The 17,327-nt window shown below is 42.8% G+C and overlaps 1 protein-coding gene across 3 annotated transcripts in view; it reads left to right on the top strand.

Annotated features, from left to right (window-relative positions):
• Igsf11 (immunoglobulin superfamily member 11) overlaps positions 1 to 17,327 on the top strand; it is a 118,115-nt gene that overhangs the window by 59,378 nt on the left and 41,410 nt on the right. The window contains exon 1 of one of the 3 annotated variants that reach the window (XM_041673388.1): positions 4,678 to 4,806. The exons of the other annotated variants lie outside the window; for them this stretch is intronic. The gene's annotated coding sequence lies outside the window, so the exon portion shown is untranslated. Of the gene's footprint in view, positions 1 to 4,677; positions 4,807 to 17,327 lie in introns of those variants that run through there. 3 annotated transcript variants of the gene reach the window in all.

The raw sequence follows: 17,327 nt of genomic DNA, 5'->3' as shown, positions 1-17,327 counted from the left end.
CCTCATTGTCCGCTATGTTCAGCGAGTCCGGTTTTATTCCAGGCTTTTTCAGACCCAGGCCAGCTGGCCTTGGTGAGTTCCTGATAGATCATCCCCATTGCAAATGGATGGAAATAGAAAACACTATCCTGAGTGAGGTAAGCCAGACCCAAAAAGAGGCACATGGGATGTACTCACTCATATTTGGTTTCTAGCCATAAACAAAGGACATTGAGCCTATAATTTGTGATCCTAGAGAAGCTAAATAAGGTGAACCCAGCCGGGCGATGGTGGCGCACACCTTTAACCCCAGCACTTGAGAGGCAGAGGCAGGCGGATCTCTGTGAGTTCGAGTCCAGCCTGGTCTACAGAGCTAGTTCCAGGACAGGCTCCAAAGCCATAGAGAAACCCTGTCTCAAAAAACAAAACAAAAACAAAAACATGTTCGTTCATTGTATAGTAAAAGATGAAACTTGATGAATGTCACCTTGCTGATGACCAAAAAGATTTTAAGCTATTTAAATATCTATTATTCAGAGTTAAATTATAATATATATATATAATGAATATTATTCAGCCTTTGAACCTGGTGGTATGGAAGAGCATTGAATGGCCAGGCTTGTTTTAATATGCATAATTTTAGTGAAGAAAGACAGTATAAAAATATGTATCTGATCTTACTATTTGAAAAATGTATAGAAAAAGACTTGAAAGAGATGTAAGGGGACTTTAAGAATTATGACTTTTTGCTGATGTATTATATGTGATTTTTAATTTAAAAAAACAAAAACAAAAACAAGAAGGTGAACCCAAAGAAAAACATATAGTCATCCTCCTGAATATTAACCTTTATCAGGTGATGAAAGGAGACAGAGACCCACACGGGAGCACCGGACAGAAATCTCAAGGTTCAAATCAGGAACAGAAGGAGAGAGAGCACGAGCATGGAACTCAGGACCATGAGGCATGCACCCACACACTGAGACCTTGACTCTTTAATGTAATTCTGACCCCTTAGCAGATCCTCTGCCTGATTTTTTCTGTTTATCTATTATTTTTTTGTTTAAATATATAACTCTTTAATGTGCTTTATTTTTAAAAAGGGATGTGTGTATATGTGTGTGTGCATTTGTGTGTGTGTATTTGTGTATGTGTATGGGCCCATGTATATGGATGCCCGTAGAGGCAGAAAAAGGAGTCAGATCCCCTGAACTAGGGTGGGTCACAGACAGTTAATAAGCTGCCTGGCATAGGTGCTGGGACCTGAACTAGGTCCTCTGCAAGAGCAGTGCATGTTCTTAACCACTGAGCCATCTCTCTAACTGCAGAGAACAGACCGACCTGTCTGCCACCTCCTCACAGGCAGTCTGTCTCCCAGATGACGGCAGGGGACACCTACCATCTCATCCATCATCAGCCTTGAGACTTTCTTCATGCCGCCTTTGCGCTAACCTCAACTTGTCAGTCCTTGTAATCGCCGCTATGGAAAGATGCAATCTGAGCTGAGAGTTGTTGCTTTAATGCTGCTGCCTGGGAAGCCCCTTGCTAAATGCTTGGCAACAGAAACCAGAAAGGTTAAGTGCCTTTTGGAAAACTTTACGTCATTCTGATTTTTAGCCCATGTACAGTTATAATTAGCCAAACAACTGAGGCTTGCGAGAGAGATATGCTGTAGGGAGAGTCAGGCCTTCTGACACCTCTCCTCTGCCACAAAATGGCCATGTGACTTCAGACTAAAAAACAGCAGCAGCCTCTCTGTGCTCCTTTCTTACGTGTGAAACAGATATTCGCAGTATTTACATCTGAGAAGGTCACAGTACGTCACAGTGCTCAGCATAGGCATGCATAGCCCTTAATTTAACTCAGTAGTTGTTGGGTACATATGATGCGTAAGATTAGGTGGAATAAGGCATCTCTAGCCTTGTCTGTAAGCGGTTTACAGTTTAGCAGTTGAGACTTGACTCATTTATAGTTGCTTGCTATTCTGTCTGAGAAACATTATTAGTTTCATTTTTGCCTCAGGCTTTAATTTAGAGATCAGCGTGCTAGTTACAGGATTCTGTGGCAAGCCTTCCATATGACAGAAAAGCAAAGTGTATCAGCCCATGCCTGGACCACGCATAGGCGATGGAAGGGTCATCTGCTTTGACTGCGGCCTTGGCTGATGGAGTGAGTACAGCCAGGGTCAGTCTCGGAAACAGGACTTGGGAGGAAAGCCTCCAAGGTTATGAGAAGAACACAGGGATCAGAGCAAAGTTAACAGGCGCAGATGGTGTCAGGCAAACTGATGGACTGGTGGGCGTGTGATGAGGACAGATTTACCAAGTAGGAACACAGCTAACTCATCTGGATTTTGTTTTATTCACTTTGCATTTGTGTAAGAAGGGCGACAGCCTTCCTGTGCCTTGGTTACGTCGGATCACCCGTGGGTCACTGTGTTCCTTCCCTTAATCTTTCTGTCTGCTCTTTGCTAAACACCACAAGTGTCTCCACTCCTCAGACTTCAACCACCCTGTCCTTTTATATTTCTGAAATAACATTTGTGCTGCTATTGCATAAATAGGATTTGACAGATGCATCCCCCACTTTTGTGGTGTGGATGTGTGTGCTTGCATGCTTTTGCATGTGTGTTTGTGTATGCATGTGTGCAGGTGTGCCAAAGGGATCTAGCTTGCTTTGGGAATCCCCTATCTGATGCCTTCTGAAGCTGGAATTACAGAAGGCCAACACACCCAGGTCACTGAGGATTGAAACTCCAGTCCGCTTTAACTATTGAGCTACCTCCCCAGCTTGAGTAGATATATTCTTAATTGCAACCACTTTTTGTAGGAGTTGTAGAAGATTCCGAAGAAGAACAGGGTCTGCCCTTACTGTTTAGCTCTTGGAGAGCACCTGCATGCCACTTCGGACATATCTGTCCTCTGAAAGATAGTATTTAGAAAATGGTTGGATTTTTCAGTGGACCGACTAGTTACATGTAGAAGACAATAGCTCCACAGTTATTTATGATCTCTGGTAATTTAGAACCATTTGTGTTAAAAAAATTATAATCACTTCTGCAGGACAGCATTTTGAGAAACCCTGTTCCTTATAAGATTACCATGATTACTGACCTTGAATCATTTATTTGCCTAAAAAGTAGTAAAATAGAGATAGGAGAAATGAGAGCCCTTTATTATGTGGTCAGAAGGTTTTTTTCTTCCTCTTTACGTGTGTGTGTGTGTGTGTGTGTGTGTGTGTGTGTGTGTGTGCGTGCTCATGTGTACACTTCCTTTTCAGCTCTTCAACTTAGGTAACAAGTGGAGTCCCATCAAATCTCTGTAGCATCCTTTAATGTAACTCATTTTAGGACTTGAGTATGACCCAGTTCTCTGGCATGAGGAGGGCTGTAAACAGTCTTAATGCTTTGGTTTCCCAGCAGCCCAGACCCAATAATCACACAGAAACTAAATATATATAATATAAATCATTGCTCAGCCAATGGCTCAGGCATATTTCTAGCTAGCTCTTACATCTTAAATTAATCCATTTCTATTATTTAATATTTTTACCACAATGCTCATGGTTTGTTACCTCTTGCTTCTTGGGTGGATACATGGCGTCTGCCTGACTCTTCCTCCTTTCTCTCTTAGTTTAGTTTAGTTTTCCTGCCTGGATGTATTCTTCCCTTCCATAGGCCAAAGCATGTTCTTTATTAACCAATGGTAATCATAGTCACAGCATACAGAGGGAATCCCACATCAGAGGGACAGCTGTGTCCCCTACAGTTGTATGTTAGGACCTATGTATGTGCACACTCTTCTGATAAGGTATTTGTTCTGGAATTTAATCAGATTCTCAAATGGCTGTGTCACTAGGAAAAGGGTTTACGGGATTATGTGTTAAGATGTTGCTGTGTCTCTCTGTAGTTATTGTCAACTCTGAAAGGGCACATATATGGGCACAGTATACCAGGACTTCGTAAAAATTGAAAATTATGAGAAATTTGGTTTATTGGTTAGGAACATGTCAAGAGGAATTGTCAGGCATATGAGATTTCAATTGAGACTGTATTGATAGATTTGGTCACATGAGTTCAAAACACCAAAATGATGATGTTTTGCTCTCCTCTACAAAGTCTCAGACACTGGACAAGATGTTCAGGTGAAATAGTCTGAAGAGTAATCTATATAGATCACTTATACCCATATGATCAGGGTCTGCCCGATAATCAAACACAGTTATAAATGTGAAATGCCTCAGCTTTTCCCTGCATGTCTTCTCTTTCCTCTGCCTGTTTTTCTGCAAGAAATCTCTCCTATCCTCTCCTCTTCTCTCCCCTCTCCTTCCCTTCCTTTCTCTCTGTCCCTTTCCCTTCCCCTCCCTCTCTCTGTTCTATCTTAAGCCAGTGTTCTCATTCTGTCCTAAACTTGTGACAGTCTGTCTGTCTGTCTATCTCTATCTCTCTCAGTGTGTGTCTGATGTTAAGCAAGTGTTCTCATTCTCTTCTCTGCTTGTGATGTACTGGCAAGGCTTTCCTGGCCCTCCCTCCTTCCTTCATTAGCTTTTCCCATTCTCCAGTCCCTCTCAGCCCTGCTGTCAGTGTAGTTGTGGAGTTGTATGTTAACCATAAGGCATTATGACTAGTCCTTCCATGCCGATAATGACCCATTCAATTTAGTTAAGTTTGTTCTTCTGTCTAAAGTTCTACCAGCTCATTTGCAAACCTGGAGTGGAGTGGTACTCCATGACCATCACTTCCTAGATTAATTCATGTATCGAATGCTGCAGACGAGTCAAGGAGGATGTGAAGGGAAGGGCTTGTCTGATGAGCAGGTCCTGCAGAAGGTAGGGTGGAAGGTGGGGCGGTTGTCATGCTTTTAGAAAATCCTATAGTAGGTTGAAGTAATTGACATCCCAAGGATCTTTCTGGCTTCAATATTTTAAGAGTTAAAAAGCATTGCTTTGACAAAGGCCAGTACAAACAAAACGCTTCTCTGCATGGTTGAGTTCATAGGGTGGTTACCCATTGGGCTTGGCAGAGCCCATCATAGAACTGTAATTGGTCAATTATAGTCAATATCAATTAAGGGGTATTAATTAAAACTAGTTTTCCCCAAGGAAAAACTATTGATTCTGTCTCCCTATGAAACAGTGACACTTTTACATGTGCATATAAGTATATGCGCATATATGTAAATACAAATATATATCTATAAATACAAATACAATTTTTACTCCAGACAAAAGGAAGACAAAAACAGTGTTTTTGGTATGTGTCTGCTAGTTGCTGCCCAGTGCTTTGGGGGGTCGCATGGCCTGTCCTTTACAGCGCACTGTAACTGTACACACCCATTACAGTGCTTTTCTTTTCATCCTTATTTTATACAGTGTACCTGGCCTGCTGCCTTGTGCCCATGAGTCTCCCATTTACCTGTGAATGTAGTGCTCTCTAGCGCTGCAGCTCAGCCCTCAGCAGAAGGAAGGGACTTCACGATCCAAATGAACAGCAGGAAATCAGACCATCCCTGCCCGCCTGACCTTTGGCGCAGATTCAGTGACCTCTGCATTGAGAGACAATTCACTGCAGAACAGAAAGTCAGATGATGAGGAACATGTAGTCTACTGGTCCTCCTAGCATGCGTGTGTGTCTAAGCAAACCCTGGGAGCTTGTGCAAGATACACAGTCATCTTTGCGTTTTACCTCCTCATATTCTAATTTCGGTGTGTAGTAAAGTCCTTGGAAACAGGTGCCCCCTTGATGCCAGTGACTGTGGTTCAGGGACCACATTCCCATGGTTGCCAAACCCAGGGATTCCCAGCAGGATGACCCGGCAGAGGCCCCAACCTCGGTGCTGCAGCCCTAAGGGTTGAAGACCCTTTAAGGGCTAGCTTTCAGACTTCATGAAAAATTAGCTTAAGCACATAAGTTGGTTTTATAACTTTTTATGTTTGCTCTCCTCCCTTTCCTGTGTTTCTCCCCTCTCCAGATACTCATCTGTCCAGCCAGCTCCCCTTTCTCCCCGCTAGTGTGGGTGTGCTGACACAGCCCTGGCTGTTAACCTTTGTAACCGTCTCTTATATAGCTCCATGACCGCAGTGGCCAATGTGCTTGTGATTTCCAGATCTTGTTTACTAGGATTTCTGGGTACTTACTGGAAGGTTTTATGTGTCTGTCTGTAGAACCTCTAGCATCTAACATCAAACCCCAAGTCATTTTCTCCACATTCCCCTTTAGCTGTGTGTCTTACTTCAATAAGTAGACTCGCCAATAATCTACAGAAAGTACTTGACAATCAGAGTCTGGTTATTTATTTATTGAGATGGGGTTTTACTATGTAGTCTAGGCTGGTTTGGAACTCATTATGTATCCCAAGCCAACCTCATATTCACAGGGAGCCTAGTGTCTCCACCTTCTGAGTGCTAGAACTAAGGGTGTGAGCTAGCATCTCTGTCCAGAATAATTGATTTCAATGCCTTTCTTTCCTTTCTATACAGCAACTGCTTTCATTTATAGTCATGTTATAAATCAGTAATGGCAGAGAAAGAATGTTTTTCATGCTGAAATATAATAATGTCAGGAAGAAAATACGCATATTGTAATACAAAATGAAAACTTAAATACAGTGTGTAATACTTGATGTCAAGAGCTAGGGGTGGGAAGGGTTCCTAGGAAGACACTTCTCAAAGAGTGAAGTGTAAAGCAATTTGTCGCTTGAGGACAGAGGGGAGACCAGTCAAGTTGTCTTTCTTCCTGTTGGTGCTCATTTTGAAGTAACTCTTCAGGCCAGGCATGTACACATGGGTTGGAAACAGGAAGGGCTTAGACTTGACGTGGACTTGGTCCTTTCCAGTAAGTATGTGCTAGGGACCAGGCCACATAATTACACACAGCAAATGCAATCTTTCCAAATTAAATTTCATGTGGGGTTTAATGTTTATCAAGGGACCATAATGAGAATATACTAATGCCACATTTACATATGTAATAAGTTATTGGAACTTAATGGTGACCAACTGTGGCATCTTCTCAGGGGTGAGTTTGCCTGTTTCTGATATCGTTTAGGACTGCTAATTCATGGTGACAATAAGAAGAAAACAGTATTATTTGATGTTAAATATTATTTCAAGTGGATCACCAACAGTATATCTGTAGTTGTCTGGACTCCCCAGGATCTAGTTTGACCTTGGAAGCTAAGCATGATCGAGACTCATCAGTACTTGGATGGGAGTCCTGTTCCCTCACCTTTCACTGGGTCCTACCTTTACCTCGGGCACAGAGCCTTTGAGTCATTTTGAAAACTTATTTTGTTCTATATTTTTGGAGTGTATTTTCATGTTCAAGTTTTAATTTTTTCATTGTTTATTTCCTTTTTTTAAAATTTATTTATTTATTAAAGATTTCTGTCTCTTCCCCGTTGCCACCTCCCATTTCCATCCCCTTCCCCGAATCAAGTCCCCCTCCCTCGTCAGCCCAAAGACCAATCAGGGTTCTCTGCCCTGTGGGAAGTCCAAGGACCACCCACCTCCATCCAGGTGAGCACCCAAACTGCCTAGGCTCCCACAAAGCCAGTACATGCAGTAGGATCAAAAACCCATTCCCATTGTTCTTGAGTTCTCAGTAGTTCTCATTGTCTGCTATGTTCAGCGAGTCTGGTTTTATCCCAGGTTTTTTCAGACCCAGGCCAGCTGGCCTTGGTAAGTTTCCGATAGAACATCCCCATTGTCTCAGTGTGTGGGTGCACCCCTTGCAGTCCTGAGTTCCTTGCTTGTGCTCTCTCTCCTTCTGCTCCTGATTTGGACCTTGAGATTTCTGTCCAGTGCTCCAATGTGGGTCTCTGTCTCTGTCTCCTTTCATCACCTGATGAAGGTTAATATCCAGGAGCATGATTATATGTTTTTCTTTGGATTCACCTTCTTATTTAGCTTCTCTAGGATCACGAATTATAGGCTCAATGTTCTTTATTTATGGCTAGAAACCAAATATGAGTGAGTACATCCCATGTTCCTCTTTTTGGGTCTGGCTTACCTCACTCAGGATAGTGTTTTCTATTTCTGTCCATTTGCATGCAAAATTCAAGAAGTCATTGTTTTTTTACCTCAGCGTAGTACTCTAATGTGTAGATATTCCACACTTTCTTCATCCATTCTTCCATTGAAGAGAATCTAGGTTGTTTCCAGGTTCTGGCTATTACAAACAATGCTGCTATGAACATAGTTGAGCATATACTTTTGTTGTATGATAAGGCCTCTCTTGGGTATATTCCCAAGAGTGGTATTGCTGGGTCCAGGGGTAGGTTGATCCTGAATTTCCTGAGAAACCGCCACACTGCTTTCCAAAGTGGTTGCACAAGTTTGCATTCCCACCAGCAATGGATGAGTGTACCCCTTTCTCCACAACCTCTCCAGCAAAGGCTATCATTGCTGTTTTTTATTTTAGCCATTCTGACAGGTGTAAGATGGTATCTTAAAGTTGTCTTGATTTGCATTTCCCTGATCACTAAGGAAGTTGAGAGTGACCTTAAGTGTCTTTTGGCCATTTGAACTTCTTCTGTTGAGAGTTCTCTGTTTATCTCAGTGCACCATTTTATAATTAAGTTGATTAGCCTTTTACTGTCCCCGCCGGTCCTGGCCGCCTGCGGCCTGCGTCGTCTGCCCTGTGTCTCCATTGTTTATTTCCTTAAATTCAAGTCTCTTTGATAATGTGGATATTTTTGTTAAATGCCCTTCACTACCTTTGAAACACGTTACCTTCTTTAAATACGATCTCAAATAAGTGTTATATGGACACATGAGGGTCTGGGAGCCAAAGCTAGCACTGGACACAAGGGCTTCACGGCAGAGCCCACTCTCTGGGACCACATGACCCAGAATGAGGGTCACCAAGCCTCTCCAAAGTTCTTCTGTGGCCACATCTCAGCAGAAACCAGCCAAGAAGGGCTGCTTTGTAGCTGACAGAAGCAGGGACATCTCGGGCGTCACTAGTGAAACAGTGATATTAAGGTTCCCTTTTACCCCTCATTCCGACTTTTTTTTTTTAGAAAAGTAGAATTCTGTAGTGATTCTTTGCACAGCATGCACCCCATCCTTTCACCTTCCAGTCCCTTCATATCCTCCCCTCACCCTTGCAGCATCACCCCCCAAAGAGCAGTCCCTAAAATCAATTAAAAACAACACACACACACACACACACACACACACACACACACACACCTTGCTCCTCAGTCTTTCCTGACACCTCTTCATTCGTCCTAGTGGCACTAGGTGCTGTGGTCTGTCTGACAGACAGTATATCCTTTTGTCCAATCAGCCCCACCCACAACATGTTCATTGCAATGAGTCATTGGTCTGGTTCCAGGCCTCTGGCCTCTGGCACACCCATCACCACTGGACCCTCCCTGAAACTCCTCTTGAATTTTCTCTGTTGCCCTAAGTCATGGAGATCCTGCAGTTACCCTTCTGCAGGACCAATCCCTTCCTGTTCTCCAGCAGATCATACATGGGGTATGTGTTAGGGTCGGCCAGTTGAAGGCCAGGATGTGGTTCTGAGTGGTAGGTGAGTTGGTTGGTTGGGGCCATTGGGACTGTCCCCCTCAGGCAAGGTGTGGTGCTGGCTCTTCTAGACCCAGACTGTAGGGGCCAGCTCTCCCACGCATGTGGTGTGGTGTGGTGTGGTGTGGTGTGGTGTGTGGTGTGGGGCCATTTCTCCTGCTGCAGTCCACTGAAGGGCCCTGCATTCCAGGGACAGTGAGAGGTGGGGCCGCTCAGCACAGCCCTCTGCTTCAATATGCCTGGTTTCTATGACCCTCTGTGGCAACACAGGCCGTGGACGTCATCACAAACCCCAGTTGCAGCAGGACAGAGCCACCTTCATTCAGTACTGTCTCTCAGTCTTCCTAGAAAAGGGCAGGATCAGAGCGAGCTCTTAGGAGAGTACCCTGAGATATCCAATCCAAAGAGACCCTGTAAACTGACTGCTTTGGCACATCTGGGGTTGCATAAGTATTTAAAGCAAAGAATTGTTTAAAATGAAAAAGATTGAAATTTAGCTAATTAGCATGTCTGATTTTCTGATTATCTGCTAGGATAAAGCTCCTAATCAGGATGATTAGGTGAATGTAGAAAGCTGGGCTTTCTTTATACAGATGGTTTCAAAAGTATATTTGCTGTATTTCTCAAAGAAGTCATCCCTGCCCCAAATGTATTCGTAGCTATGATGATTTAAATGACAACAGTCCCCATAAGCTTATATGCTTGAATACTTGGTTCCCATTTGGTGAAACTGTTTGGGAAGGATTAGGGGTGTGGTCTTGCTGAAGGAAATGTGTCACTGGGGGTGGGCTCTGAGGTTTCAAAATATACCACTCCCAGTTAGTTCTCTCTGCCTCCTGCTTTCGGATCAAGATGTGACCTCTCAGCTGTTCCTGCCACCATGCCTTTGCTTGGCCATCATGGACTCTGACCTCTGAAACTATGCAGATTGAACCTCTTTTTAAAAGCTGCCTGGGTCAGTGTTTTGTCACAGAGGCAGAGTAATAGCTAAGACAGCACCTTACTGTGTGGTTATAAAAACAATATAACACACACATGGGAAACCAGAGATATGAACCCCGACCACATCCATTCAAGTACCAAGGAGCTGAATTCTTGTGTTTTTCTATTAATCTGCCCTTCCCCTAAACTGTCTGAAATTAATTATATATTTTGCAAGTAGAAGAAATGCACACAACTTTTATTGTACATAGTTACATTATTATATTTTTTTAACACACACATTTTACATATGCGTATTTGATACAAGATTGCTGTAGGGTTTTATAATCTAATTTTATCAACTATTTTACATGATTGCTCATCCTTTTCCCTAAGTGCTCTTTAAAAGCAGAATAAATAATAATCATGTATTCATTTGTTGAATACTTTTTGTTGCTATTAGGTTATCTAAAATTTTTCATTTTGAAAAATGCTGTTATTATATATATGTTTATTTGTAATCCTGATGTATTCGAGAGTTTTCTTGGGATAAATTACATGGAGTAGAATTACTAGAACAAAATATTACTGGAATATTTCCAATGTTCTTTTTAATTTTAGTGATCCTTTAGAAGCCTTGATTAAGGACTGAGGTATATTATCTGGAATTAATTTCTGTTCAGTTTTTCATTTCTCAAAATCCACAGCAGGGCTGGGCAAATGACTCAGCGGGAAAAGAGTTCGTTGTTCTATGGTGAGGCCCTGAGATTTGATCCCAAGCACCCATGTAAAACACCAGGTGTGGCAGAGTTCATTCACCCCAGTGCTGGGGAACAGAGACAGGCAGATCCCAGGGTTTAGCTATCCAGCCAGCCTAGTAGAAACAGCAGGTGTCAGGTTCAGGAAGAGACACTGCCTCAAAAATTAAAGAAGCTATGCTAAAGATACCTGGCACTGACTGACTGTGGCCTGCAGCATTGATGTTTTCTCCCTGGTTTGATTGCTGGCTCCTCGGTCAGGGGTGTGGTTCGACGTCCTTATGATTTGATTATCATTCTTCCTGGCTCTCCAGGTCTTACCCAGGCTCGGACCATCTGCAGTCTTGCCTTTGAACCAAGCGTGCCAAGCTCCTTCCTCTCTGACACCCAGGAACATATGTAATCAGATTGGGCATCTTACTTATGGGCGTCCATCTTTTCTAATCAAAGAGTTATAACTTACAGTTCCTTTAAAGGAACACCACAGTTGACTCCTACTTGCAGGAAGGTAGGGATTCTATTTGTGCTCCTTGCCCAGTCCAAATAATACCTCCAATAAACCCTTAATGTCTAACACAACATGCTCTGTCTGGCTTGAGTTTTACCAAAACTACAAATGTGTGCTAGATGCCTTGAGCACATTAAATTAATTACAGATAAATTTTCTGTGGAAAAAAAGGGAGAGCTATCACTTGGAATTAACTAAATAAGATGACATTTCAGCTGGCAGGATTGCTCAGTGGATAAGGCACTTGTCTCCGAACCTGCTAACCTGAGTTGGATGTGGTGGAGGGAAGAGGCCCAACTCCTTTAAAACGTCCTCCCCCAAATTAATAAATAAGGGGATTTCTGTCAGCTTTGGTTATAAAGTCCAGAATCTCCCTTGCTGCTTTTGTGTTCCCTGTGATGCTTAACTCTGGGCTGTGGACAAAATGTGCCCACAGTAACTTGCTGTGTTCATCTGCACTCCTGTTTTGTTATTATTGGGCGATAATTAAATGTTGGAGAACATCCATTAGGGCATGCACAGATTAATCCATCATGTTACAGGCCGACCTTGCCTTTTACTCACTGCAGTTAGGTCCAGTGTGCTTCAGATCTGAATCCGCTCCTGCGGCAGCAGAAACAAGCATAGTTAACTACCAGATGTCACTACAGCGAGCACACATACATCATTTTGTCCCCCTTGTTTACGCCACTGCCTGGAGCGAGCTGCAGATGAACGCAGTGCATGAGAAGAATCCCACTGTCGCGTGTGAGCCACCTTCGAGCCCAATGTGAGAGAGTAAGAAAAGGGGGGAAGTCAGCTGTCAAGGATCACTATAAAAATGCCTGCCATTCCCCTTGCCCCCTCTTAAGCCCGAGTGGCAGCGGGCATCAGGCATGAAGCAGTGATGGTGGTACCCACACTCTCATTTGTGAGCTCTCTCTCACTCCTGGTCTTCACAAAGGACGGTAATGATGCTCATTAGTAGCAAGTTTCATTGTGACCTTTGACCTTTCCATCAACGCGGTTGTGAATGTTCCCCATCTCCTGTGAAATGTCATGGAGAAAACTGAAGCAGTAATGACGATTCTGAGCAATAAGGAAAGAGAGGGTCTGTGAGTGACTACAGATAAGCCTCACAAATGGTTTGTCTTCTGAGATTCCTCTTCTGTGTTTTGGCACTCCTGAGTTTAGGAGGAAGACCTCTGCAGGTTTTGTAACTTAGTAGGTTGCTAATGCTTCTTGTTATAGTTCAACTGTGGAAAGGCCCCGATAAAGTAACGTGTTTGAACACTGGTTCCCCAGCTGGTTGTGCCTGCTCAAACCTTTAGATGGAGTCTGGGGGGAGCAGGCTTTGAGAATTATAGGTGGGTCCCCCTTCTGGTCTAGCTTTCAGCTCCCTAACTGCTGTTGCAATGTAACCAGAGATCTCCAGGCCCTGGTATCTGCTCCTGTCACCGTGCCTTCCCTGCCACAGGGAACTGCACCCTCTCATCCCTTAGCCAGAATCAATCCTTTCTCCTTTAAATTGCTTCTTTGATGGATTTTTATCACAGTGGCTAGCAAGGTAACTGATGTATGTCCAGTCAAAGTGAAAACACGTAACAGGCCGAGGAGCCTGGAGAAAGTAGGAAAGATGAAAATTTGGTGACCAATGGCCAAAAGAAGGGAATTCTGCTTACTCAACTGTTGTCCAAGTTGGGAGGAAAACCAGGTAGGTATTTCCTCAGTTTAGCCTGTAGATGAAGCACCTCCCCCCGAAGCTTGGACTGACAGGTAGATGTTGTTTCCAAGAGAAACTTGCCCTCCCTAGAACAAGGGTGAAGGAGTGATAGGTAATGGCATTGGGAAAACCGTGTTTGCTGTATGTTGCTTTTGAGAGTGATGACCACGGACATAGGGCAGGCAAACAGAGGAGAAAGCACCAGGGCTTAAAACACAGGGACCTCTGGAACCAGACTTCTGACACTTGAAATTTGGCTCTGATGAGGCATCATTAGGAAAGACTTTAGAAAAGTTTAATAAGTTAATTTGAAGCATGAATTTCTTAACCTGCCAAACTTATATAAGAAACAGATATTAGGCATAAGCTTATTCCTGATAATTAAATCAAAACAATGTCAGTAACTGTGCTGGTTGATGTTATGTGTAAAGTTGAATGAGCTTTGAGAACAAGAGTTCTTACTCAGATTTATTTATTTTATGTCTATTAGTGTCTTACCTGCATGTGCCATGTGTGCCATGTGTATGCCTGATGGCCATGGAGGTCGAAACAGGGCTTAAAGATGGTTGCCAGCCAACATGTGGGTCCTCTGCAAGAGCATCGGGTGCCTTAAGCCATCTCTCCAGCCTCTGTGTTGTTTTGCTGCATGTATGTGTCTATGAGACTATTTCTAGATGAGATTGGCATTTGAATTGATACCTCTAGTAGATCACCCTTTCCAGTGCAAGGGGCATCCTCTGAACAGTCAAGGGCCCAGATTAATAAAAGGAGGAGGTGGAGGAGGAGGAGGAGAAGAAGAAGGAGAAGGAGTAGGAGGAGGGAGGGAGAGAGGGAAGGAGGGATTCGCCCTCCCATTTCCTTTCCTTATAGCTAGTGCTGGAACAGTTTATGTTCTGGCCTGGAACTTGGATCTACATGATCGTTGCGGCTCTTAGGCCAGTAGCTGTGAAGTGAAAGACATCCCTAGCATTCTGGAGTCTCCCAATGGCAGCTGGAGAATCATGCTCCTCACTCTCTGTCATCAGCTGAGCCAGTTCCTCACCCCACCACCAACCCTGTGTGCATGGATAGTGCCATGTTCTGAAAACGCTCGGCTTACAAAACAGAAAGTACCAGGCCCAGGTGGATTCACTAGTACAGTTCACCAAACATTTAAAGCAATAGCGATCACACACCATTTCTTTCAGAAGATACAAGCAGAAGAGTGCTGCAGCTCACTTTGTGAAGACTTTGTCACTGTAATACTAAAATGAGACAAGGTTCAGAAGAAATAAAGCTAACAGCTAATATCTCTCATGGACATCCATGTGAAATATAGTACCTTTGAAAACTCCAACAGCGAATAAAAAGAATTGCATGCCATGGCCAAGTGAGGTTCATCCCTGCTGTGTGTAACTGACTTGGCATTTAAAAATCAGTTCATAGAATCACAGGAATAGACCAAATATGAAAAATGATGGTATATGAAACTTGCATGTGGCCGAACTCATCTGTTATCTTGGGCTTTGGAAGCTGAAGCAGGAGAATTGCATGTTTGAGGTCAATTTGAGCTACATTGTGAGTAGCTTGTCAGGTTGGGCTATCTCAAAGCCAAACCAACCAAACAGAAGCATCATAGGTGTTGGAGAAGCATTTGACTTCTCAGTTCTGTCATCTGTGAGCAGTTTTATTTCTGTTTTTCCAATCAATATTCACCTAAAGTCCTAATCTTATTTCACGGCATTTTCTTTTACTGTCAATTTAGTGTGGAAAGAAGTTGTAAGCAGAGAAAAAAAAAGACTCTTATTCATCCAAGCTTTAGTACATTTAGCATTTGTGTAGAAAAATTTAAACGAATCCATAAAAGAGTCCCTCCAGACACTAAAAAGCAAGTATAGGAAAGTTTCAGGAAACATAAAAGTCAGTTGTTCATTATGCACCAGCAAGAAAGAAGCGGAATATTTCATGAAGAATACACTAGATTAATATTACTACTTTAAAGTAAACCCTAAACAACGTTAAAGAAGAAAACTATAGAACCAGAGTGAAAGAAGTCAAAACCAAAGTAAGTGGAGGACTCGTCCCCATACTCCCGGTAGGGAGATCAGGCCTTGCCAAGGCTACTCGTACTCAATTTCAGCGAGACAGTCAGTGCAGTTCCAGCCCGAATTCTAGCAGGTTATTATATGGGGGTTGAAAGCTAATTTTGACATTTACATCGAGAGGCAAGGGACTCAGAAAGGCCAGTGTAGTGTTGAAGGAGAAAAGCAGAACTGGGGGGGGGGTTGGTGCTCCCTGACTTTGATTCAGTATGAAGTGCTCTTGAAAGAGAAGACTCGTTAGCGGAGCAGAATAGAGGACCAGAAATAAGGCCATCTAAAGGAGCAAAGGAGTTCAGTGGGGAAAGGATGTGTGACAGATGATACTGGAAACTTCACTTCCCTGGGCACAAAGCCAAGCAGACATGGGCCCAATACTGTTTAGTAAAATTAGCTCAGAATGGGCCATTGGTAAAAGTTTAAAATGCAGAACTCTTAGAAAATGACACAGGAACATTAGATAACCTTGGGTCTAACAATGTCTTTTTGACGTGGCATCAAAAATCAATGAAATAACTGCCAAGTTTGGCATAGTTGAGAGTTAAATGTTTAGGGGTGGGGTGTGCCTCAGCAGTAGGACTTTTGCTGATCTGGGGCTCAGGATTCCACCTTGACACCGAGAAAACAAAAACAAAAATTTCTTCTCTGGAAGACTGTCAAGACTGTAAGGTGAAGGGCAACAAGTTGAAGGGAGATGTTTCTTAAAAGCACCTCTAATAAACAACTGATATCCAAAAGGTGCAAAGAACCCCTAAACCTCAAAAGCAAATTGTTACCTGATGGAAAAATTGGCCAAAGACATTAGACAGATGCTTCACTAAAGAACACACAGACATCAAAAAGAAATATATGGGAATATTCTTGCGTTAACACAGGAAATGGAAGTAAAAGTGACCGTGAGATGTCAGTATACACCTGTGTCAGGACACGGATAACCTCAGTTGCAGAACCAGATGTTGGGCTGAGTGCGGGGAACCAGGAAATGCAGATGGCTGGCAATCTCTTACTGTAGAATGAACAGTCATAGCCCTTTAGTTCACGGGGCTGAAAATGTGCCCACAAAATGTGCACACATATTTGTAGGATCTTTGTTCATAATTGCTAAAACTTGCAAGAAGCCATACAGCCCTCAGGAGATGAGTAGGTAAATAGCTGAGATCCTGCAAGCAATCTACTATTTCTTAGGCTTACAAAGAAATGAGCCACCTCGCTGTGTGACTAGCATGGCAGCCATTAGCCTCCTGTAGATATTTAAATAAAAAGGAATAAAAATTTAGTTTCTTAGTCACACTAGCTACAATTCAGGTTCAGAATATCTATCTAGTAGTTCGCATCTGGGCAGATTGGATAGTAGGGCATTACCATTTTCACAGGAAATTCTGTTGGCTTGAGTTAATCCACTGGCATATAAAACCATTCTTTTGGTGAGAAATAGTCAAATCAGGGCCAATAGCCATGTGTCACACAGCTCTGTGAGTGGTTACAGTACACTCACTTGGAGCAGTTTGTAAGTTTTTAAAAAAGATTATTTATTTGAGGATTCCTAGAATTTGACATTAGGTGACTTGCCAGTTTGAAGCAGCAAAGGCAGAGTGATTTTTCTCCCAACAACATCAGAAGACACTTTATTTGTGCCTTTTCATGCACGAGGGCAAAGTAGGCTGGGATGTATGTCTATGAGTTTGCTTGTGTGTGTATTTTTTTTTTTTTACCAACTAAGAAAAATAATAAATTGAGAAACCCAAACCCTCATTATTTGTTAAGGAATATGTCAAATGCTTGCTTCCTTGGGCTGTTCCTTTAAAGTCTAATGGTGAACCTCATGGGGGCAATTAATTCTTGCAGTCTCT

The sequence above is a fragment of the Microtus oregoni genome, unplaced genomic scaffold (assembly GCF_018167655.1).
Source record: "Microtus oregoni isolate MIOR12 unplaced genomic scaffold, Mior012 000023F_ref0000262, whole genome shotgun sequence".
In the NCBI taxonomy this organism is placed as follows: domain Eukaryota; kingdom Metazoa; phylum Chordata; class Mammalia; order Rodentia; family Cricetidae; genus Microtus; species Microtus oregoni.
The sequence above is the reverse complement of the archived record's forward strand: the minus strand, read 5'-3'. Positions and strand labels throughout refer to the sequence as shown.